Source organism: Rhinoderma darwinii, chromosome 2 (genome assembly GCF_050947455.1).
Source record: "Rhinoderma darwinii isolate aRhiDar2 chromosome 2, aRhiDar2.hap1, whole genome shotgun sequence".
Taxonomy (NCBI): Eukaryota; Metazoa; Chordata; class Amphibia; order Anura; family Rhinodermatidae; genus Rhinoderma; species Rhinoderma darwinii.
This window is the reverse complement of record NC_134688.1, coordinates 385,226,557-385,250,970: the sequence shown is the minus strand read 5'-3', so window position 1 is coordinate 385,250,970 and position 24,414 is coordinate 385,226,557. Positions and strand designations below refer to the sequence as shown.

At 41.6% G+C, this 24,414-nt stretch overlaps 1 protein-coding gene across 3 annotated transcripts in view; it reads left to right on the top strand.

Moving 5' to 3' along the window:
* Window positions 1-24,414, top strand: part of TBL1X (transducin beta like 1 X-linked) — a 276,885-nt gene that overhangs the window by 77,261 nt on the left and 175,210 nt on the right. For 2 of the 3 annotated variants that reach the window (XM_075853975.1, XM_075853976.1), the window contains exon 3: window positions 23,234-23,314. The exons of the other annotated variant lie outside the window; for it this stretch is intronic. The gene's annotated coding sequence lies outside the window, so the exon portion shown is untranslated. The remainder of the gene's footprint in view (window positions 1-23,233; window positions 23,315-24,414) is intronic. 3 annotated transcript variants of the gene reach the window in all.

The following is a 24,414-nucleotide window of genomic DNA, read 5'->3' as shown; positions in this document are numbered from 1 at the left end:
TGTCGTCCTCTATAGGCATCCAAACGCCAGAACTATTTGACTCCAAATTTGACACATAGGTACATTGGGTGTCCGGGAAGGATTTCGTAAATGTCCCAAACTTTCAGTTGTTCTCTGTTATCAGCCATTATATCTAATGTCTGTTTGTCGTCCTCTATAGGCATCCAAACACCTGAACTATTTGACCACAAATTTGGCACATAGGTACATCGGGTGTTTAGGAAGGCTTTCGTAAAGGTCTCGACCTTACTTATTTTCTCTGTTATCAGCCATTAACACATGATCACGATACAATACTATAAAAGTGAATACAGACATTCGCTTTCATAGTAAAGGTGTTTTTATCTGTCAGTAGCAGGTAGTTCACTTTACAAGATAATCCTAGATGGGAAGGTACAGTGTAGGGGTTACCCATAGCAACCAATAAGATTACTGATGGCCAGGAGGAAAGCTGTATTACTAGCTGCACAGACTGCCCAACTGCAAGATGACCAAATGCATCATACTGCTCCGCGAGCTGCTGGAACTCCTCAGCAAACTTAGCCTCGGCTTTCTGAGCAACAGATCAGACAGGTGGCTCTCCGATGCGCAGGGACTCCTACCCGAACCCAGGCCAGAAAGCAAACTGATAGAGCACATCATGATGTTCAGCGTGCTAATGAGTGGGCTTTCATTCATTATCCTGTTTTCAATTATGATCCAACCATGGTCTATGGTCAACTGGTAATAAAACGACCAATGTTGTTAATCAACAGGCTCTGTCACAATCTTATGACTCCATTTCCTACCAGTTTAGCTGTTAGGTATTTAGGAAGTTAAAATTGAAATAAATAGTGTGTAACTTCCAGGGTATATAGGGCTACTAGCGATTTCCCCGTAAACCAAGAAAATATGAGGGCATGGTTTGGCCTCCTGGCACCCTTGGAACAAATCCAATGAACACACAAACAGACAGATCGACAGGTTATACCCGGGCAGCGCAAGGTACTTTTTCTAGTATATAGTATAATTAATACTACAAAAGAGTACCTGCTATAATGAAGCTGTTGAGCTATTCCTCAAGTCAATAATCATTACTACACATGCTTGAAAATTAAATGCATTCACAAGATCAATATATGGTTTTCTGTTTAATTCAGGGGGATTTCATTTTAAAATAAATAACATTTATATTAGGAAAATAATAAAGTAACGTAATATACTAGGAAATAATAAATTGACAAACTGCCTTTAGTCTCTGCATAATGGCATACTGCTTTTTAAAATAAAGTGGCATTTGTGTTTGAAACAGCCACAAAGTGGCACAGGTGTAAAGTAAAATATCCGGGGGAGATTTACAGTGCTTAATAATATTTTCCATAATTCTATCACAAACTGTACCAATAGTGTAATTTACGGCATTAAAGGATTATCTGCTGATATCATTTTGGTGCCATATACTACAGGGTCAATGGGTCAAAGTTGTTTTGGCAGCACGATGGGGACTACATAATATTAGGCAGGTGGATTTAATATTGTGGCTGAACATTATATGTTCCCAACACACATTATATTCCTTAACCCTGCACAGTAATAATTTACTATAATATTTTTTACTCCATAGAAAGCAATAATTGCCTTGAAGTTGCCTTTTTTGTGTCATTTTTTCCCACAATATGAAGGAATAATAATGTGGTTTTTTTAAATAAACTTTTATTAAAGGGGTTTTCCGAGATATATTATAGATTGCAAATACTGTCAATGTGTTATCATTGAGGATTTGACTGCTGATTACACTTATCGGAACCCTTCATAGTTTTTCAATACATTGCCCTTCTCTAGTCAATGACCAATTTGTTCTCAGGATTGGCTGGGATCCCACTGGTCGGACCACACTGCATATATCCTACAGTTATGCCATCGATATTATATATTTAAGAAAACCGCTTTAACAAAATGTTTTTCTCTCCCTTTGGCTTTCAGCAGAACTGGTATGCAGGTGCATAAAGTGAGTAGGAATTATTGAGCTTCTGTTTGCACCAGCTTAAGAGTATAGGAGAGCTCATGGGCTTGTTATTTCTCTCTCATAACGCCAGAGCACTGGGTGTACGGGACATGATGGGTGTTGGGCAACATGCTTGGACCTCCATGGTGGTCAGAGGCTTTTGAACTGCTACATTGGAACTCCGAGAACCCCATACAGTAATTTCTCCCTACCAATAACCACCCTCTGTTTTCTATCACTGAGCCAGTTGTTGACCCAATTACACATACCCAGTTCTCTATATTAGTTTCTAACTTACCCTTTCCCATCACTCCACCAGTGATTTACGTCGGGAAAGGGTTTTTAAATATGGCGCCCGCCATAGCCACCAGGACTCTGCTGTGTTGCACAGCAGGGATACAGCGGCAATGCTTGCGATCAGAAAAATGTTGACCATGGCGGCCATTTTGAAGTCGGACATTTTGTATCCAACTTTAGTTTTTTCAATGGGAAGAGGGTCATGTGACACATCAAACTTATCGAGAATTTCACAAGAAAAACAATGGTGTGCTTGGTTTTAACGTTACTTTATTCTTTCATGAGTTATTTACAAGTTTCTGACCACTTAGAAAATGTGTTCAAATGCTGCCCATTGTGTTGGATTGTCAATGCAACCCTCTTCACCCACTCTTCAAACACTGATAGCAACACCGCAGAAGAAATGCCTCCCGATCTGACCCCCTTAGACTTTTATCTTTGGGGTCATCTGAAGGCAATTGTCTATGCTGTGAAGATACGAGATGTGCAGCAACTGAAACTACGGATACTGGAAGCCTGTGCTAGCATTTCTTCTGCGGTGTTGCTATCAGTGTGTGAAGAGTGGGAGAAGAGGGTTGCATTGACAATCCAACACAATGGGCAGCACATTGAACACATTTTATAAGTGGTCAGAAACTTGTAAATAACTCATGAAAGAATAAAGTAACGTTAAAACCAAGCACACCATTGTTTTTTTTGTGAAATTCTCGATATGTTTGATGTGTCACATGACCCTCTTCCCATTGAAAAAACTAAAGTTGGATACAAAATGTCAGGCTTCAAAATGGCCGCCATGGCCAACACCCAGCTTGAAAAGTTTCCGCCCTCCCATATACTAATGTGCCACAAACAGGAAGTTAATATCACCAACCATTCCCATTTTATTTAGGTGTATCCATATAAATGGCCCACCCTGTACATCACACATAATATTAAATAGTACCATTAGAAAGTGCAACTTGTCCCATAAAAATTAAGCCCTCATATGGCTTTGTCAATAAAAAAATAAAAAGAGTTATGACCTTTTGAAGGTGGGGAGGAAAAAAACAAAGCATAAAAGAGAAAATGAGTCTGGTCCTGACCGGCCTTGTTCACACGGCGCTAAACAAAAGTTGTATAAAAGCGTCAAAACGCTAGCATTTTTGCAAAGCGCTTTATAAAGTACAGGCGTTTTTGACTCCCATTGGAAATTAGGCATTTTCAGTGCGTTTTACGCGACAAGAATTGACATGGCTCTTCTTTTTTTACATGGCGCGTTTTTTAAACACGCAAGCGTAAAAAATGTGTTGTGTGCACCGCAATGCGTTTTCCCACTGATGTCAATGGGAAGCTTAAAGCAAGCGTTTTTGACGCGTTTTTCTTCACGTAAAACGCGGCAAAAACGCATCGAATACACGCCGTGTGAACAAGGCCAAAGGGTTAAGTGGTTATCCGGGAGTGCAAAAATGTCTAAAAACACAACAAATGGTTATTATAGGTATAAATAAAGACATTACAATACCTTTATGTGCATTTTTTTCATTTTGTCTGTTTTCCATTCCTCCGGCTTGCGTCGTTCGTTCTTCTCCGACACTTCCTAGTTGGTGGCATGTCGGATTCTCCAGCCAACCCTTCTCTGTATCCGCCCACTAGACCTCCCAGGACCTCACATCCATGCCCAGTATACCTCCTTGCAGTCTCATTCTCTGCTTTAGCGCCTTCCCGCAAAATCACGTACAGTTACGTGATGGGAACTGGTGTTTTAACGCAATTCCACGTTACTGTACGTGAAGGGGATGGAGCTGGCTCATACCCAGTTCTCTATATTAGTTTCTAACTTACCCTTTCCCATCACTCCACCAGTGATTTACGTCGGGAAAGGGTTTTTAAATATGGCGCCCGCCATAGCCACCAGGACTCTGCTGTGTTGCACAGCAGGGATACAGCGGCAATGCTTGCGATCAGAAAAATGTTGACCATGGCGGCCATTTTGAAGTCGGACATTTTGTATCCAACTTTAGTTTTTTCAATGGGAAGAGGGTCATGTGACACATCAAACTTATCGAGAATTTCACAAGAAAAACAATGGTGTGCTTGGTTTTAACGTTACTTTATTCTTTCATGAGTTATTTACAAGTTTCTGACCACTTAGAAAATGTGTTCAAATGCTGCCCATTGTGTTGGATTGTCAATGCAACCCTCTTCACCCACTCTTCAAACACTGATAGCAACACCGCAGAAGAAATGCCTCCCGATCTGACCCCCTTAGACTTTTATCTTTGGGGTCATCTGAAGGCAATTGTCTATGCTGTGAAGATACGAGATGTGCAGCAACTGAAACTACGGATACTGGAAGCCTGTGCTAGCATTTCTTCTGCGGTGTTGCTATCAGTGTGTGAAGAGTGGGAGAAGAGGGTTGCATTGACAATCCAACACAATGGGCAGCACATTGAACACATTTTATAAGTGGTCAGAAACTTGTAAATAACTCATGAAAGAATAAAGTAACGTTAAAACCAAGCACACCATTGTTTTTTTTGTGAAATTCTCGATATGTTTGATGTGTCACATGACCCTCTTCCCATTGAAAAAACTAAAGTTGGATACAAAATGTCAGGCTTCAAAATGGCCGCCATGGCCAACACCCAGCTTGAAAAGTTTCCGCCCTCCCATATACTAATGTGCCACAAACAGGAAGTTAATATCACCAACCATTCCCATTTTATTTAGGTGTATCCATATAAATGGCCCACCCTGTACATCACACATAATATTAAATAGTACCATTAGAAAGTGCAACTTGTCCCATAAAAATTAAGCCCTCATATGGCTTTGTCAATAAAAAAATAAAAAGAGTTATGACCTTTTGAAGGTGGGGAGGAAAAAAACAAAGCATAAAAGAGAAAATGAGTCTGGTCCTGACCGGCCTTGTTCACACGGCGCTAAACAAAAGTTGTATAAAAGCGTCAAAACGCTAGCATTTTTGCAAAGCGCTTTATAAAGTACAGGCGTTTTTGACTCCCATTGGAAATTAGGCATTTTCAGTGCGTTTTACGCGACAAGAATTGACATGGCTCTTCTTTTTTTACATGGCGCGTTTTTTAAACACGCAAGCGTAAAAAATGTGTTGTGTGCACCGCAATGCGTTTTCCCACTGATGTCAATGGGAAGCTTAAAGCAAGCGTTTTTGACGCGTTTTTCTTCACGTAAAACGCGGCAAAAACGCATCGAATACACGCCGTGTGAACAAGGCCAAAGGGTTAAGTGGTTATCCGGGAGTGCAAAAATGTCTAAAAACACAACAAATGGTTATTATAGGTATAAATAAAGACATTACAATACCTTTATGTGCATTTTTTTCATTTTGTCTGTTTTCCATTCCTCCGGCTTGCGTCGTTCGTTCTTCTCCGACACTTCCTAGTTGGTGGCATGTCGGATTCTCCAGCCAACCCTTCTCTGTATCCGCCCACTAGACCTCCCAGGACCTCACATCCATGCCCAGTATACCTCCTTGCAGTCTCATTCTCTGCTTTAGCGCCTTCCCGCAAAATCACGTACAGTTACGTGATGGGAACTGGTGTTTTAACGCAATTCCACGTTACTGTACGTGAAGGGGATGGAGCTGGCTCATACCCAGTTCTCTATATTAGTTTCTAACTTACCCTTTCCCATCACTCCACCAGTGATTTACGTCGGGAAAGGGTTTTTAAATATGGCGCCCGCCATAGCCACCAGGACTCTGCTGTGTTGCACAGCAGGGATACAGCGGCAATGCTTGCGATCAGAAAAATGTTGACCATGGCGGCCATTTTGAAGTCGGACATTTTGTATCCAACTTTAGTTTTTTCAATGGGAAGAGGGTCATGTGACACATCAAACTTATCGAGAATTTCACAAGAAAAACAATGGTGTGCTTGGTTTTAACGTTACTTTATTCTTTCATGAGTTATTTACAAGTTTCTGACCACTTAGAAAATGTGTTCAAATGCTGCCCATTGTGTTGGATTGTCAATGCAACCCTCTTCACCCACTCTTCAAACACTGATAGCAACACCGCAGAAGAAATGCCTCCCGATCTGACCCCCTTAGACTTTTATCTTTGGGGTCATCTGAAGGCAATTGTCTATGCTGTGAAGATACGAGATGTGCAGCAACTGAAACTACGGATACTGGAAGCCTGTGCTAGCATTTCTTCTGCGGTGTTGCTATCAGTGTGTGAAGAGTGGGAGAAGAGGGTTGCATTGACAATCCAACACAATGGGCAGCACATTGAACACATTTTATAAGTGGTCAGAAACTTGTAAATAACTCATGAAAGAATAAAGTAACGTTAAAACCAAGCACACCATTGTTTTTTTTGTGAAATTCTCGATATGTTTGATGTGTCACATGACCCTCTTCCCATTGAAAAAACTAAAGTTGGATACAAAATGTCAGGCTTCAAAATGGCCGCCATGGCCAACACCCAGCTTGAAAAGTTTCCGCCCTCCCATATACTAATGTGCCACAAACAGGAAGTTAATATCACCAACCATTCCCATTTTATTTAGGTGTATCCATATAAATGGCCCACCCTGTACATCACACATAATATTAAATAGTACCATTAGAAAGTGCAACTTGTCCCATAAAAATTAAGCCCTCATATGGCTTTGTCAATAAAAAAATAAAAAGAGTTATGACCTTTTGAAGGTGGGGAGGAAAAAAACAAAGCATAAAAGAGAAAATGAGTCTGGTCCTGACCGGCCTTGTTCACACGGCGCTAAACAAAAGTTGTATAAAAGCGTCAAAACGCTAGCATTTTTGCAAAGCGCTTTATAAAGTACAGGCGTTTTTGACTCCCATTGGAAATTAGGCATTTTCAGTGCGTTTTACGCGACAAGAATTGACATGGCTCTTCTTTTTTTACATGGCGCGTTTTTTAAACACGCAAGCGTAAAAAATGTGTTGTGTGCACCGCAATGCGTTTTCCCACTGATGTCAATGGGAAGCTTAAAGCAAGCGTTTTTGACGCGTTTTTCTTCACGTAAAACGCGGCAAAAACGCATCGAATACACGCCGTGTGAACAAGGCCAAAGGGTTAAGTGGTTATCCGGGAGTGCAAAAATGTCTAAAAACACAACAAATGGTTATTATAGGTATAAATAAAGACATTACAATACCTTTATGTGCATTTTTTTCATTTTGTCTGTTTTCCATTCCTCCGGCTTGCGTCGTTCGTTCTTCTCCGACACTTCCTAGTTGGTGGCATGTCGGATTCTCCAGCCAACCCTTCTCTGTATCCGCCCACTAGACCTCCCAGGACCTCACATCCATGCCCAGTATACCTCCTTGCAGTCTCATTCTCTGCTTTAGCGCCTTCCCGCAAAATCACGTACAGTTACGTGATGGGAACTGGTGTTTTAACGCAATTCCACGTTACTGTACGTGAAGGGGATGGAGCTGGCTCAGAAGCTGAGCCAGCACCATCACCGCCGGGTGCCAGCTGTATGTTACAGCTGGCACCCTGATGTAATAGCCACGACCGGAGCTAGCCACCGATCCGGTCGATTAACCCCTCACATGCTGCGTTCCATAGAGATCACAGCATGTGAGGAGTTTTTAGCCACCGGCACCCCAGCAATATGATCGCTGGGTTGCCGGTGGCTGCAAAGGCGATCGGAGGCCTAATACTTACCTCTCAGTCTGCCAGCAACTAAAGCCTCCTATGCCCCGCTCGGCGGCGGGGCCTAAAAGGCTTCCAGTACCAGAAGCTGAGCCGGCGTCATCAGCAGTGGTTGTCCGCTGTATATTACTGTATCTTAGCGGTATGTAGCAAATCGGCAGCCTGCCATGCGATGGCAAGGCTGGTGACTGCTACTATGGCAACAGGAGGCCTAACAATGGCTTCCTGTCTGCCATTACTGAAGCCGATTAGGCCCCGTCCGGAGGCGGAGCCTGATCGGCTTGCTGTCAGTGAACAACTGACAGTTCTAATACATTGCATTACATAGGTAGTGCCATGTATTAGAACATCAAACAAACAGTTGGAGCTTCAAGTCCCCTAGTGGGACTAAAGAAAAGTAATAAAATAATAAAAGTTGCAAAAAATACAATAAAAGTTTCAAGTAATAACATAAAACACAATCACCCTTTTTACCTTATCAAGTCATTTATTATTGAAAAAAATAATAAATAAAAATATTATGTTATTTATCCCGCACAGTGAACGCCGTAAAAAAAAACACTAAAAAAATACTGCCATAATTGCTGTTTTTTTAGTCACTTTGTCTTCCAAAAATTGAAATAAAAAGTGAAAAATGGTACCTATAAAAACTTTAACTCGTCTCGCAAGAAACAAGCCCTCATACAGCTCCGTCGACGACAAAATTAAAAAGTTATGGCTCTCACAACAGAAAAAATACATTCTCTTTACAAAAGTAATTTTATAGTGCAAAAAGTTGTAAAACATAAAAAAGTACTATGAATTAGGTATCGCTGGAATCGTACTGACCCGCAGAATAAAGCTAACATGTAATTTATGATGATGCGTGGTGACCGCTATATAAAAAGAACTAAAAAAATATTCCAGAATTGCTGTTTTTTTTGTCAGCTGGCCTCCCAACAAAAAAAGGATAATAAGTGATCAATAAGTCACATGTACCCCAAAATGGTACCAATAAAAACTACAGCTTGTCTCACAAAAATACAGCCCTCATGTCACTACGTCTATGAAAAAATAAAATTAGTTAAGGCTCCAATAAGTCAGGAAAGAAAAAATATGCAGTTGTGCAGGTCCTAGGGGAACATTTCTTCTGTTTCAAGTGGCGAATTATCAAGGCCCTTAAAATTAGGGAACCAGGAACGGGAGGGCCCAAACATATCTGCTGGAAGCGACGGTGCCCGTATTATACCAGGACAACACTTTCCCCCAGCAAAATTCCCCAAACTGCAAAGGTGCGGAGTGTGGACCAAAAGTGGATAAGGAAGGACATTTATCAGTGGGACACCGGCCTATGCATAAAGGATTGCTTCACAGCGTAACACACATCTGTGGATTATGTTTTTGTTTTTTTTACGCCATTAATATACCACCTGACTATGCCACTGATGTACTCTGCCCAGCTTACATGTACCCCCAGATTATAAACGGAAACACCAGCAATACTCAAACAAATCTACTACCAAGCAAAATCCACGCTCCAAAAGCCAAATGGCGCTACCTCCCTTCTGAACCCTGCAGTGTGCCCAAACAGCAGTTTATGACCCCATATATCGGGTACTGCTGTACTCGGGAGAAATTGCTTTACAAGTATTGGGGTTCTTTTTTTCCTTTATTTGTTGAGAAAATGAAAACTTTTGAGCTAAAACTACGTCTTATTGAAGAAAAAGGATTGTTTTTTATTTTCACGGCCCAATTCTAATAAAATGTATAAAACACCTGTGGGGTCAAAATGCTCACTACACCCCTAGATAGATACTTCAAGGGATGTAGTTTCCTAAATGGAGTCACTTTTTTGGCGTTTTCACTGTTTTGTCCCCTCAGGGGCTTTGCAAATGTGACATGGCCTCCGCAAACCATTCCTGCTAAATTTGAGTTCCAAAAGCCAAATGGCACTCTTTCCCGCTAGGGCCAGATGTGGGATATTTCTAAAAACTGCAGAATCTGGGCAAAAGATATTGAGTTGCATTTCTCTGGTAAAATCTTCTGTGTTACAAATAAAATAGATTAAAAATGAATTTCTGCAAAAAAAATATGAAATTTGTCAATTTTACCTATATATTGCTTTAATTTCTGTGAAACGTCTAAAGGGTTAAGAAACGTTCTAAATGCTGTTTTGAATACTTTGAGGGGTGAAGTTTTTATAGTGGGGTGACTTATCGGGGGTTTCTAATATATAAGGCCCTAAAAGTCACTTCACAACTGAACTGGCCCCTGTAATAATAGCCTTTAGAAATTTGTATACTTACAACAAATGTCGGGAAAGGGTTAAACATTTAATTTATAAAGTTGCACACATTGCGATCAATAGACGTTTAAGTAGTAAAAAGTTCACACAGGGTGAATACTCTGCATAACTGTACAAAGAATAGCGGCCTTTTCCCCTAATGGAATTCTGGCCGAAAAAACGCATCAAGTTGTGGTGCAGTTTTTTTTGCCTGGAATGTCCACTGCGGAGATACTGCAATTAAAAATAATGGCTATACTTACCATGACGACGCGTCCCTCCGACGTCCTGACGTTCTGCAGCCCTGGGACGACATTTCATCCTATGTGACCACTGCAGCCTGTGATTGGCTGCAGCAGTCACATGGGATGAAACGTCATCCCAGGAGGCCAGCCTGCACAAAGAATTTTGGGTAAGTATAAGATATTTTTTTTTCCTGAGTTATGATTTTTACGGTGAAATCGCAGCTTTTCCGCGGCAAAAATCGCAACATCTGCTATTTGTTGCGGGTTTTAACTCCCCATTGAATTCAATGGGGAAAACTTGTGACACAGAAGCAGCAATTACGCAAAAACTATTGACATGCTGCGGATTAAAAACTGCACCGCAGGTCAATCTCTGAGCATTTTTTCCGCCTATTTATGCAGCATGTGCATGAGATTTGTTCAAATCTCATCCACTCTGCTGCTACTATATTATGCTGCAGATTTTCTGAAACAAAATATGCTGTGGAAAAACCGCAGTACTTCTGCAACGTGTGAATTCGGCCTTAAAGAGGCTCTGTCACCACAATATAAGTGCTATCTTCTACATAATGTGATCAGTGCTGTAATGTAGATTACAGCAGTGTTTTTCATTTAGAAAAACGATAAATTATGACCAAGTTATGACCTATTTTATATTCATGCTCATGACTTTCTTAATGCCCAACCTGGAGTTTTTTAGCTTTTGACCATAGTGATCTTGCGAGATCACGATGTGCTGTCACTTACCCACACATTAACGTTACTGAAGTGTCTTGAGAGTGAATAGACATCGCTTCCAGTCAGGACGCGATGTCTTTTCCCAATCCCGACACTTTGGTAATGTTTGTGTGGGACTTAGTGACAGCAAGCGTGATCACGCTGTAAATGACAGCACAGTGGGATCTCGATGTGCTGTGCTGTAAGTCCCAGACAAACGTTACCGAAGTGTCGGGATTGTGAATAGACATCACGTCCTGGCTGGAAGCGATGTCTATTCACTCTCAAGACACTTCAGTAACGTTAATGTGTAAGTGACAGCACGTCGTGATCTCGCAAGATCACTATGTACTGAGTACATGAATGGAGAGAAGTGTACAATGCTGATTAGTCAGCGTCATACACTTATCTGTACAATGCCAACTTGGTCAAACGCTAAAAAACGCCCAGTTGGGCATTAAGAAAGTCATTTCATAAATCTAAAATAGGTCGTAACTTGGTCAAAATTGATCGTATTTTGAATAAAAAACACTGCTGTAATCTACATTATAGCGCGATCACATGGTAACACAAGCGCCACCCAACCTTCCAAACACACATACTAAAAACGTAATTAATAATTAAAGACCAAGAGACAATGCAAATGGAATAAAATGGCCGCGGTATTTATTAAGGGGTTACATAATAAATAGAATAAATAAATATAAAACTTTTAATAAATACCAAATATTTTTATAAATATTAAAAACCAATAAATATTATACCAATAATTCATGACCTTGTCCACGCATAAACTGGGCGACTAACCCCCCACTAACAAGATTCCGCAACAATAAAAGGGAGGGGGGCGGGGCAATGATCTTCCTCTTCTTCATCCAACTCGGACGGGCAGCAGACCACTCCAAAACCTGGGAATATATATTCAAAATTCCCGCCTTTTTACCAAAGGGAACCAATGAAAACACCAGATTTTCCCGCCACATAGGAATTTTCCAGAACCTGTGCGTGCCAAGACCAAGTGGGTGGGGCACCACTGACCTGAACTTGACCTCATACAGGTAAGTACCAAATAAAAATAGGGGAAAAAGAGGGCTAAACCAAATGACCTTTAATTAATGACCATAAAAGGAACTGAAGGAAAACAGGAGGAAAAAAAAAAGGGGGGGGGGCGCCATGTTACCATGAGGGGCTACGCTGTAAACAGGCTAATATCCCCTATTTATTATGTACAATATAGGCCACTTATAATGTGGTGACAGAGCCTCTTTAAAGGGAATGTGTCGCTAGAAATGTTTTTTTTTTTTTTAGTTAAACAGTTAGTATATACATGATTAGACATTGTTCTAATTTTTTAACTTTTTTCACAAGTCAGGAAATATTATAAATTGGATTCTAATTTATAACGTTTCCATGTGCTGGTCACTAGAGGGAGCAATTCCCAAAATTGCAGAATTGGCATGTGGTAAAGCAACCTCATTGCTTTATGCTGCAAAATTGGAGAAGACACACTCGCTCTAGTGTGCTCAAACAATGCCCCTCCTTTATCCTGGCTAGTGCCAGGAGAAAGGAGGGGGTTGAATGTTCAAACCTCCTACATTGTGTGCCGCCATTTTTTGAGCGAATGCACAGTGTAGTAGGCTTACATACAGTGGTAATCACAATGTAAAACACGAACATACACAAACAAAACTTACCGTCTCCTAACGCCGCCGCTGCCGCCGCTCCCTTCACTTCGTCCGCTCCCTCCGCTTCTAGTCCTTGCATCTGAACACATGTCTGGAAGCCGCGACCGGAAGTAGTCATCTTACTGTCCACAAGAAAATGGCGCCGGATGTCGCTCGGCCGAAGACCTTCATTTTGGACTGTGTGGAAGCGGCGCATGCGCCGTTCCCACACAGACGGCGTACACCATAGTGAATGGAACGGCTCCCGTTCGCATTCTCTATGGGGATGTATGTGCCGTATTCCATCTCTGTATATGTTGTTAATCGACACATACAGAGATGGGAAAAAAAATGGCAGCCCCCAAACACACAAATAAATAAAATGTGTTTTAATAACACACTAAAAGCAAATTGATATAAAGAAAAAAAAATTTGCGACACCTGTCCTTTAAAGTGCTGTACTTCCAGTGAAACATTTTTTGGAATATATTTCTGTTTACTTGTAATTATAAAATAGCACAGAACTACAATGATTCATTGCTTCTAGAAATCAACAAATATGGACTGTATGGCTGAAAATATAAATATGTAAATGGAGGTTACATTAGGACATTTAGGGAAGAATGTGAGAGAATGGAATGGAAGAGTACAGTGTAATGTCTTTTGCTCTAATAAACGTATTACTATCAAAGGTTGTACATGAAGAGCACATTTATCACAAACGTATGCAATGTACCTAATCTCACATCCACTGTCAGCAAGCAAGATCACTAATCTAACCGGTAGTAACAGATGTATGATGTTGTCAAAACCAAACTGCATATAGGGTAATTATTTACAGTGGATATAAAAAGTCTACACACCCCTGTTAAAATGCCAGGTTTTTGTCATGTTACAAAATCAGTCCAAGATGAATAATTTCAGAAGTTTTTCCACTTTTAATGTCACCTATAATCTGAACAATTCCATTGAAAAACAAACTGAGGTGAAATTCCTCTTAATCTTCTTCTCTTTAGCAGAGGCCTGCAGGTTTTGTGCCAATATTGCCTGATATTTGGAACTGTTCATAGTTCCCTCCACCTTGACCAAAGCTCAAGTTCCAGCTGCAGAAAAACTGCCCCAAACCATAATGCTGCCTCCACCATGCTTCACTGTGGGTATGGTGTTGTTTTGGGCCAAACATACCTTTTAAAATTATGGCCAAAAAGTTCAACCTTGGTCTCAGACCATAACACGTTTTCCCACTTGCTTTTGGCAGACTTAAAGTAGGTCTTTGCAAAACATAGCCGGGCTTGGATGTTTTTCTTTGTTAAAAAAGCTTCCATCATGCAGCCCAAACATATGAAGAATACGAGAGATTGTTGTCGCATGCACTTCACAACCAGTACCTGCCAGAAAGTCCTGCAGCTCCTTTAATGTTGCTGTAGGCCTCTTGGTAACCCCCCGAACCATTTTTCGTCTTGTCTTTTCATCAATTTTTGAGGGACGTCCAGTCCTTGGTAATGTCACTGTGGTGCCAAATGTATTCCACTTCTTGGTAACTGTCTTCATTGTGTGCCATGGTATATCTAATGCCTTGGATATTCTTTGGTGCCCTTCTCTTGACTGATGCCTTTCAACAATCAGATCCCTTTGATGTATTGTAAGCTCTTGGGGCTTTTGCTGTCACATGCAACAAAGAAAATGTTACGAAAATACTAATAGAACAGCTGAACTTTATATGGGGTTACTCAGAATCACTTAAAATAATGGCAGCTGTGTACTGACTGCAATTTAACATGATTTTAAGGCCTTATTCACACGAACATGTATTACATCTGTGATACGCGCATGAAAATCACGCGCGTCGCACGGACCTTATTGTAGTTTTGTTATTTTTATTTTTCCCCTCTAAATGATTTCAGTTTGTTTTTCAATACAATTGTACAGATTATGGGTCACATTAAAGGTGGAAAAAATTGTGAAATGATTCATATTGTACTGATTTTTTTGACATGACAAAAAAGTGGCATTTTAACAGGGGTGTAAAGACTTTTTATATCCACTGTATATAAAAAACTAAATGAAACTAACATTTTTAACGTATAAAAGCTTAACATACCATAACGTAACTCAAAAATCACACATCATTTCTCTGCTCTGGGGCTTTTGATGCTTTCTTTTATTGGGGCTTCACCAATCAGTACATTATGACTCCTAGGCTTTACCAGTGGTCAAAGTTCATGCTAAAACTACAAATATTAATCAATACGACTCCTATAAAATGAAAATAAAACATCAGGAGTCAATATTGCTAAATTAGAGAAGTCTGCAATCAAACAAAGGCCTGTGCAACTAGGGAGAGCGGCATATTATAACTTCAATCACATCTGCCCTCCAGTCATGCCACACCAGAAAATGAGGCGAGCCTCATTGTTTAAGAAGCGCTTCCCTAATCTAATGGAGAAAACCAAATAGCAATAATGTCCGTAGTTCTATTTAAAAGGGTGTCACAGACTGTATAAATAACAGAACTCGGGAAACTATTGGAATTGGCATTATTATAGTCATAGCAGCTGCTATGGGGCTCACTTCAAGAATAGTGTTCCTTTTTGTGTGTGAAAATAAAGTTAATGGCTTTCTGCTGTCTAGCACTACTATGTTGGTTCTTCTTTGTTAGGGAGTTTCGTATACGACATTGCTATTTATTACTTTGATTGCTGCTCAGGTAAAAACGGCTATGCAGTTCTTTGTATTACAACAATCCAATTCACTGCGGGAGGGTGCCAGACTCTTATTCTAGTTGCACCCCTGCAATATATACATGCATAAAATAATTACTTAGGGATGCATGTAAGAGGGTGAAAAAACTATTTTTGAGTGAAGTGTCTTTAGATGTGGGACACCGTTCACACGTTTTCAAAATGTTGGAAACGAGGACTTTGATTGGTGGGTGTGTGCAGTAACCTCTTTATTTCAGGTGCCAAGTGCGACATGGAGCATAGTCTAGGGTCAAATTATTATTTTATAGCGTGTATGGTGTTGTACATTGTCGTGGCTGTAAAGGGGGGCTCTGTTCCAGCAGCAGGTTCCATCGTAACGTGAGAACACTGTAAGGGCACACACGTTCATTTTGGAGGGGCTATGCTTATAAAAGGGGAGGGAAAGAACGGGAATCGAATATTGAAAAGCTGACAGAGGGTGTGCAAAATGGAGATAGTGAAAGACTACAAATCGGGGACAGTCACCCAGTGATCGGAGAGGTTTGCCAGACAGGGCAAGAAAACTGTTGTTTCCCAGAAAGGGCGGAAGCTGTTTGATGCCAGGCCGGGTGGAAATTGCTGGAAAAGAGTTCCTTAAGATACCCACCTCAGAGACTGTGAGTAGCTGAGCCACGGGAATGTGTTTGCAGTAGCACGGGCGACTTCCCACGGTATACAGTCGTAGATTATCACACCACAGACCTTTAAAGTTGCCGTCACAGTGGCCCGATTCCAAGATAAATCAATTTCAAGTCATATATTTTTCTCTTAAGTCAAGTTGTAAGCAGCATATATCTCTCAGTGAGAACTGCCCAGACTCGCAATTTGAACTCAAACCGCCATGTTTCGTACCTCTTATTGAGAACCTCCAAGATTTGTACTCGAACTGTACAGCTGGATTGACACGGGGCGCAAATCATGCAGATTTTCCGCAGAGCATCTGTATCATATCTACAGTGTTTCTGCAGAATTTCCGCAGATTTCTGCAGCAAAATTTGCAAGTGTTATGTGCGTGTTTTGCTGCGGATTTCACCCCATCTATATTGAATTGGGCCAAATCTGCAGTGAACATCCAGAACAGAATTAACATGCTGCATATTCGAAAATCCACAGCATGCTCTGATTTCTGCCTGGAAAATGTTTCATCAGCATGTGAATGACATTTGTTCAAATCTTCTCCATATGGCCAGAACTATAATCTGCTATGGATATTCCGCACGGAAATTTCACACTGAAGATCCGCTTCATTACTATCCAATGTGAATCCAGCCTAACTGTCGTGATTAATACCTCTCAGTGGTAAAATTGTTTTTGATCAAGGTTGACAGTTTTCCAGTCTGTCGGTATTACGTAGATGATGCTCTGCGGGTGGAGAAAGGTACTCACCCACCCTCCACTAGGGCCGTGTTTTTTTTTAAATATAAAATGTTCAAAGATTTTATATATGTGTTAGTTGTTTGTGGAGGAGTGCTCTTATGACAAGCTTGTGAAGGAAATCAAATTGCAACTTTTGCAGCAGCATGTATCCTTCCTATGGAGCAACATACATGGAGTTTGTATGTTCTCCCCATAGGGACAATGCATTAATTACCTTAGAGACAAACTATACAGATGTTATGGGCAGGGGCGTAACTAGGAAAGACTGGGCCCCAGGTATCACACAACCCCCCCCCCTTGTAGATAGTGCCTCCCTATAGATTCCACCACACAGCGCCCCCCTATAGATAGCACCATACAAAGCCCCCTGTAGATAACGCCATACAGCCCCCTCTGTAGATAACGCCATACAGACCCCCTCTGTAGATAACGCCATACAGCCCCCTCTGTAGATTACGCCATACAGACCCCCCCCCCCCAAAAAAAAAACGGCCTATAGTTTGTCCTACAAAAGACATGCATCCCCTATCCACAGGATAGGGGATACATGTGTGATCGCTGGCAGCGATAAGGAGAACGGGGGACCGAAAGTCCCCCGAAGTTCTCCATGACTAACCTCGGACTTCCGGCGTCTGCGCAGTTCAATAAAAATGAAAGGAGCGCTGGTCACGCATGCGCACAAGCACGACCGGTGCGCAAGTAATTTCCATGGAGCTGCAGACAGACTACGGAAGTCCGAGGTTTGTCATGGAGAACTTAGGGGGGACTTTCGGTCCCCCGTTCTCCTCATCGCTGGGCGTCCCAGCGATCCCACATGTATCCCCTATCCTGTGGTTAGGGGATGCATGTCTTTTGTAGGAACAACCCCTTCAGTGGCGTCGCGCTGTAGCAGCCATAGCGGCTGCTAGCGGAGCCTGCGGCCATGTGAGGGGCCGTGCCGGCGGGTGGCACGGGCCCCCTCATGCTGCAGGCCCCGTAGAAGTCGCTACGGCTGCTATAGCGGTAGTTACGCCACTGCGCATAGGTTTGTACGGCGTAAAACTACAGCTCCCAGCATGGCCGAAACAATGATAAGGATATGCTGGGAGATGCGGTTTCACAAAAAAAAATCATACCACCATCATCTCGCTGCAGATCATACAGTGATTACAATACTGATTAGAGGCAGAATAAACATTTACATTAAGTGACTCACCGGTGACGTCTCAGATTCTAGTTCTTTTCTTCTCCCTCCGGTTCAGACATCTATGATGGATTTCTCCCGGCCATGACCCATTTCTGCAGTTTTCCGTTTAGATGTCTTCAGCTTCTCACTTTTAAAACATTTCTGCACCTATAAACAAAGTAAAAATTCTCAACACATCTAAATATAACTGTCACACACACACACACACACACACACACACACACACCGTGCCCCCTGTAGATAGTGCCCCCTGTAGATAGTGCCCCCTGTAGATAGTGACCTACATAGAAGCCCCTGTAGATAGTGCCCACATATGGACTCCAGAGCTGCAAGGCAATAGTGCTAACCACTGAGCCACCGTGCTGCCCTACATATAGCTTCCCCTATAGTTAGTGCTCCACGTATAGCCCACCTCTAGATATTGTCCCACATATAGCCCACCCCTCTAGACTGTGCACTACATATAGCCACCCTGTTGCTAGTGCCCCACAGGTAACCCACCCCTGTATATAGTGTCCCACACATAGCCCACCCCTATAGAAAGTACCCTAAAAAATAGCTCCCCTATAGATAGTGCTCTACATATAGCCCACCCCTGTATAGTGTCTCACATATACTGCCCCACATATAGACCCCCCTGTAGATAGTGGCCCACATCCCCTCATACAGACCTCCCCTGTAGCTAGTGCCCCACATATAGACCCCCCTGTATATAGTGGCCCACATATAGACCCCCCTGTATATAGTGGCCCACACCCCCACATATAGACCCCCCTGTAGCTACTGCCCCACATATAGACCCCCCTGTAGCTACTGCCCCACATATAGACCCCCCTATATATAATAGCCCACATAAAGATGACCCCACCCCCTGTAGATAGACCCCCCCCCTGTAGATAGACCCCCCCACTATAGATAATGCCATTCACATTTTTATGAGGAAAAAAATGTATAAAGTTGACATACTCACATTCTCCCGTTCCCACGCTGTTCACTGACGATGCAGACATGCTCTCTTCTGAGCATGTCTGCAGGAGCTGAATTAGCGTCCTTCAATGACGCTGATTGGCGGGGCAGAATGACTTGCCCCGCCAATCAGCACCTTCCAAGCATGGAAGCGGCGCGATGATGTCATCGCGCCGCTAGCCAATCAGAGTCATTGTAAGGCACTGAATGGTCAGGCACGGAACATGCCCGGCCATTCAGTGCTAATACATGTATTTGGCTGCCGCTAGCACCGGGGCCCCCTCCGGTGCTAGCGACACCTACAGGCATGAGAGTGCCTGTGTAAGGCTTGGTGGCGCGGGCCCCACAGTAGCTGTGCTACCCCTGTAGCAGCCATAACGGCTGCTAGCGGCGCCACCGGGCATTTGGGAGGGCGTGTCGGCTGGCGGCACGGGCCCCCTCAAGCCCTGGGCCCCGTAGCAGCCGCTACTGCTGCTACCGCGGTAGTTACGCCACTGGTTATGGGGCCCCTGGTGAGAGGGGTCAATCCCTGGTTGGTCCCACCCCTATTCTACTTGGTGGCAGGAACATGTGCAGTGCTTCCTTCTCAGGAAAAGAAAAATGCATTGTTGGCAAACAGGGGAGTGTGGAACTTGACCAAGGGTCATGGAAAGGCTAAAGAAGGGAAAATAAAAAACAGGCCCCTCTGTTCCGGGTTGCAAAGCTCGGCTTTATAATTTATATGATCTAGTGCTTATCTCCCATAGGTAACTGTTTTGGTAGCATTTGGTCAGAGTGTCCTGCATCTACTGAAACAGTCCGCAAAACAGGGCACTAGCACGTGTACTGAGTCCAAAATAGTCTTGAAACCTGAGGCCAACCAAATTTTTAAGATCATCTGATACATTAATAGCATGACAACTAATTAGAGTGCAAATAGAAGAGGTCAGCACCACTCTTACTGCCGAATGCTAAATACTTTAGAACCAAAGTGAGAATATGAAGGTGGAAAGTTGTGGCTGTCACTCTTATGGAGGGAATGTAGCTGGCTCTGTTATGCGGACATTGTACACTATATGCACTATCATAACTCTTTATAGCAATATCTTAAAGCAATATGAGCAATGCTATTATCTGGGTAATTTATGACATTATATTGTAACTGTATGGCACTTTTAGCTATTTATTTATTCATTGTATACACTATTTATCCAAGCTCTATATGATGCATCTGGCAATGCATTCATTATTTATCTGGATATCATCTAGCTTATCTATCTGCGGACTGTATAGCACTATTTATCGGTAAATCTATAAAAATATTATTTGGTACTTTATGACACAACCTTGGAGCTATATGGCCCTACTATTTGAGAATTGTAGAGCATTATTTATTTGGACTTCCGATGTGTGAACAGATGTGTTTCTGGAAGTGTTGGTTATATACAGATGTGTCCAACCATAACTTTTATTGATATGCGCTAAGTTATAGAATTTATCATGATACAAATTCAATACAATCTCGCTCCATCCAGTAAAAAAACGTATACGTTAAATGTATACGTTTTTATAACATGGGAGTTGATGACATCCATCAGAAGCATCCGTCGGAGGTATACATTTTTTTACATGTTTATTTAGCATCTCACCTTTAGTTGTGTCGGGTTTAGAGATAAGTTAAGGGAGGACACGTGTATTTAAGGTGAAATGAGTGTAATGAGGCCAGGGAGTGGGCAAGGCCTAAAGCAAGACTAGTCGCGGAAAGATGTTGCGAAGACCAGGAATTAAATGGCAAATGAAAGTTACTTTACAAGTTTCTCTCACACATGGCTACAAAGCAAACAGCAGTACAATACTTCTCAGCAGATATGAGGCACAGTGTCTAAAACTTGGGTAGAACTTGGTTCAACTTGGTTCAGGCAGTGATGGCTGGCCCACCACTCTCGATATGGACAGAGTCTTAGTAATTCTCTATGATACAGGGGTTTGTCCTCTAAATGCAGACCCCTCACTGGACCTCTGACTTACAACCTATCCAAAACATGGCGGGGAAACTTCTCTCACCCCACCCAACAATCCGAGCGCTCTCTTTGACAGGCAGGCTCTAGGCAACTTCCACCGGATTAAAGCAGCTCCTGCCCACGCGTTCATGGACCCTTATTGACTTTCGGGCCCTCACGTGCTCTTCGACACTACGCAGTACTTGTGCCACACTGGTACTTCAGGAGCACCACTATTCACAAATGGGCTATATCAACACACTGAACCCTGTTAGGTGGGAACAGATGCCTTCTAAGCACTGAGAAGCGTAAGGCACGCAGCGTAGCCAGACTTGTCGCATCCCCAACTCTGTTATGGTGCAGCAAATCAAAACTTAGCAAGATGGCATCTGGACCGTTTCTCTCGGTGCCCAACTTATAGTAACATCAGCCACCATTGCCTGTAAGAAAAACTATAGCACAACCAATACAACATAAATTATGCACATATCATCACTAACATGTCTACCTCCGGAACATATCCCTGGGGAGCAAAGCATGTTAGCAATAACCTTAATGCACTATAAAACACAGCACAATTTTCACATGATTACATATACACACACACACACACACACACACACACACACACACACACACACACACACACACACACACACACACACACACACACACACACACACACACACACACACACACACACACACACACACACACACACACACACGCGCGTGTGTGTATGTATATATATATATATATATATATATATATATATATATATATATATATATATATATATTTATACACTCCTCAACATTGAAATTGCAACACAAAGAACGCTAAGGTTATGCATATCGAGTAAGTAGCAGGTGTTGATAAGAACTGAAAATTATCACATTTTAAGTTTGTGGCATGTGGGTAAGGCATAAAAGACAGATTGAAAGCAAAGTTTTTTATAGTCTTTATTTCAGGTACACTAACAGCTCAGCGTTACATTGATTAGATTGTGGAACCAGTGGTACGGCCATCTCTCCAAAGTGTCAAAGAAGGTGTTTTTGAACAAGACAACACCAGGCCGCATATTGTTCGTGCTACTGTGAGCAGCCTGCGTGGCCTTAACCTGCTACCATGGCCTGCAGCATCTCCGTACTTGAACCCAATGAGCACATCTGGGACGTCATTGGTCGGCAATTGCAAAGGGAGCTGCCAGCAACCAATCTTGATTATTTACATACCCCAGTGCATTCATCGTGACATAACATTCCTCAGACAACCATTAATAACCTCATTGATAACATGCCAAGGCGTGTAAGTGCGTGTATTTCTGTGTCTGGCCCTCATACTCAAGACTGAATAAATCAATATGTTTGGAATATTTTTTTTCTATATATATAGTCAACATTCGTTCAAAAATACAAGGCAGCACTCCAGAGATAGTGACAAAAAAGTGGATTTATTCACTACATATGCGACAATTCAGCCCTACTCCATGGGGCCTTTCTCAAGCTTGAGAAAGGTCCCCTGAAGTAAGGCTAAAAGGTTGCGTATGTGGTGTATAAATCCACTTTTTGTCACTATCTCTGGAGTGCTGCCTTGTATTTTTGAACAAATCTTGATTACATATTTGGGACACGGTCACGTGTCCAAATGAGGACATTGCACCCTACTACTTTTATTATGGAATGGTGCTGCTTTTTTTTACTTTATATATATATATATATATATATATATATATATATATATATATATATATCATGGGTGACCCTTTAAGGATGGGGAGCCACTCCCACCTTGTTACACGAGCAGGGCTAAAGTCTAGGGAAAAATTAGAAACTTGTTGTGTACGGATTGGGTATGTATTTTCCGCTGAACCACCTGCTGTAGAACCTATTTGAGGAGTGAAGGTGGAACATTCTGTAAGACAATTTGTGATTAATATAATTCTTCTTTTTTTCCCACTGCAAAAAGGTTCTGCATAAGGTGAGGTATAAGGCATTAGACACACCCTACTATTAATTATTAGGAATATTACAAGTCACATCTTAGTTCTTGTGCTTTTTATGGCCATGGTATGAATTCCAATATTCATACAATTTACTGATTATATTGCACACGCATTTAGTATCCTGTCTTCTCTGAATATAACTTGAAATTATACCTTTGTTTGTAGGTATCACCTATTTGAATGCTGGTTGTGGTAAAGGATCCAAACAATATAAGAAAACGTGGATTGGCAACTTGTACTCTCAGTGTAAGTAGAGTATTTTACAGTTCTGTTTTTACAGATACCCATAAATGCTTTGCGAATTGCACGTTTCAGCTTCTGAAATCAGATAATGTATTGTAACATAATACAGGCAGATACCAGTAAAATGTATTTTTTTTCATTTCCAAAATTTAAATTTTATTGCTGTTTAGATGAAGCTTTTGCTTTCTTTCAGAATGAGAATATAGATAATCAAGATACTTTTAATCATGAATATACTGTAACTATAATATGGGTACTGTAGTCCAATAACTTAATTATGACGTTACACTAAGCATAAGATCTTGCTCACACATACCTCCCTGCTTTGCAGGGAGTATTGAATGTGGCGTCGCTACCGCTGTAGCAGCCATGGCGACTTCTAGAGGAGCCACCGATCAGGAGCCACCAATCAGTGACCAATCAGCGTCATACACTTCTCATTGTTCCAGCCCATTGTTCCAGTGTACTTGTGCAGTGAAAGAAGCTGGGCTGGAACAATGAGAAGTGTATGACGCTGATTGGTCACTGATTGGTCAGCGTCATACACTCCTCTGTACAACGCCCAGTTGGTAAAAAGTAAAAACACGCCCAGTTGTCTATTAAGAAACTAATTAGCATAAATCTAAAATTGCTCATAACTTGCTCGAAAATTATCGTTTTTAAAAATAAAAACCACTGCTGTTATCTACACTACAGCGCCGATCACATTATGTAGGAGATAGGGCACTTATAATCTGGTGACAGAGCCTCTTTAACACAAAATCTCAAGATTCACATATTTATACACAAAAGGTCAAAGAAATAGTGTGTTAATACTTTGTCCTTTTGTGTATAAATATGTGTGATTCTGTGTTAGATCATGTCTGATAAGAAGACCTAAGCAGTCTTGAAGATTGTTATTTTTCATCATCTACTCAGGTATCAACTACTGAGAACTCTCGTTTTATATTGAATAGGTCTATATATTTAAATGAATTTGGCAGACACATATTCAGACTATGTCTTACTGTCATCAGATTTCAGAGCATTCATACATCTGCCATGTCTTGCATTATATACCAGTACTTGACCAAGCTCAGCAAGGGAGCAATGGGATTTGCAGC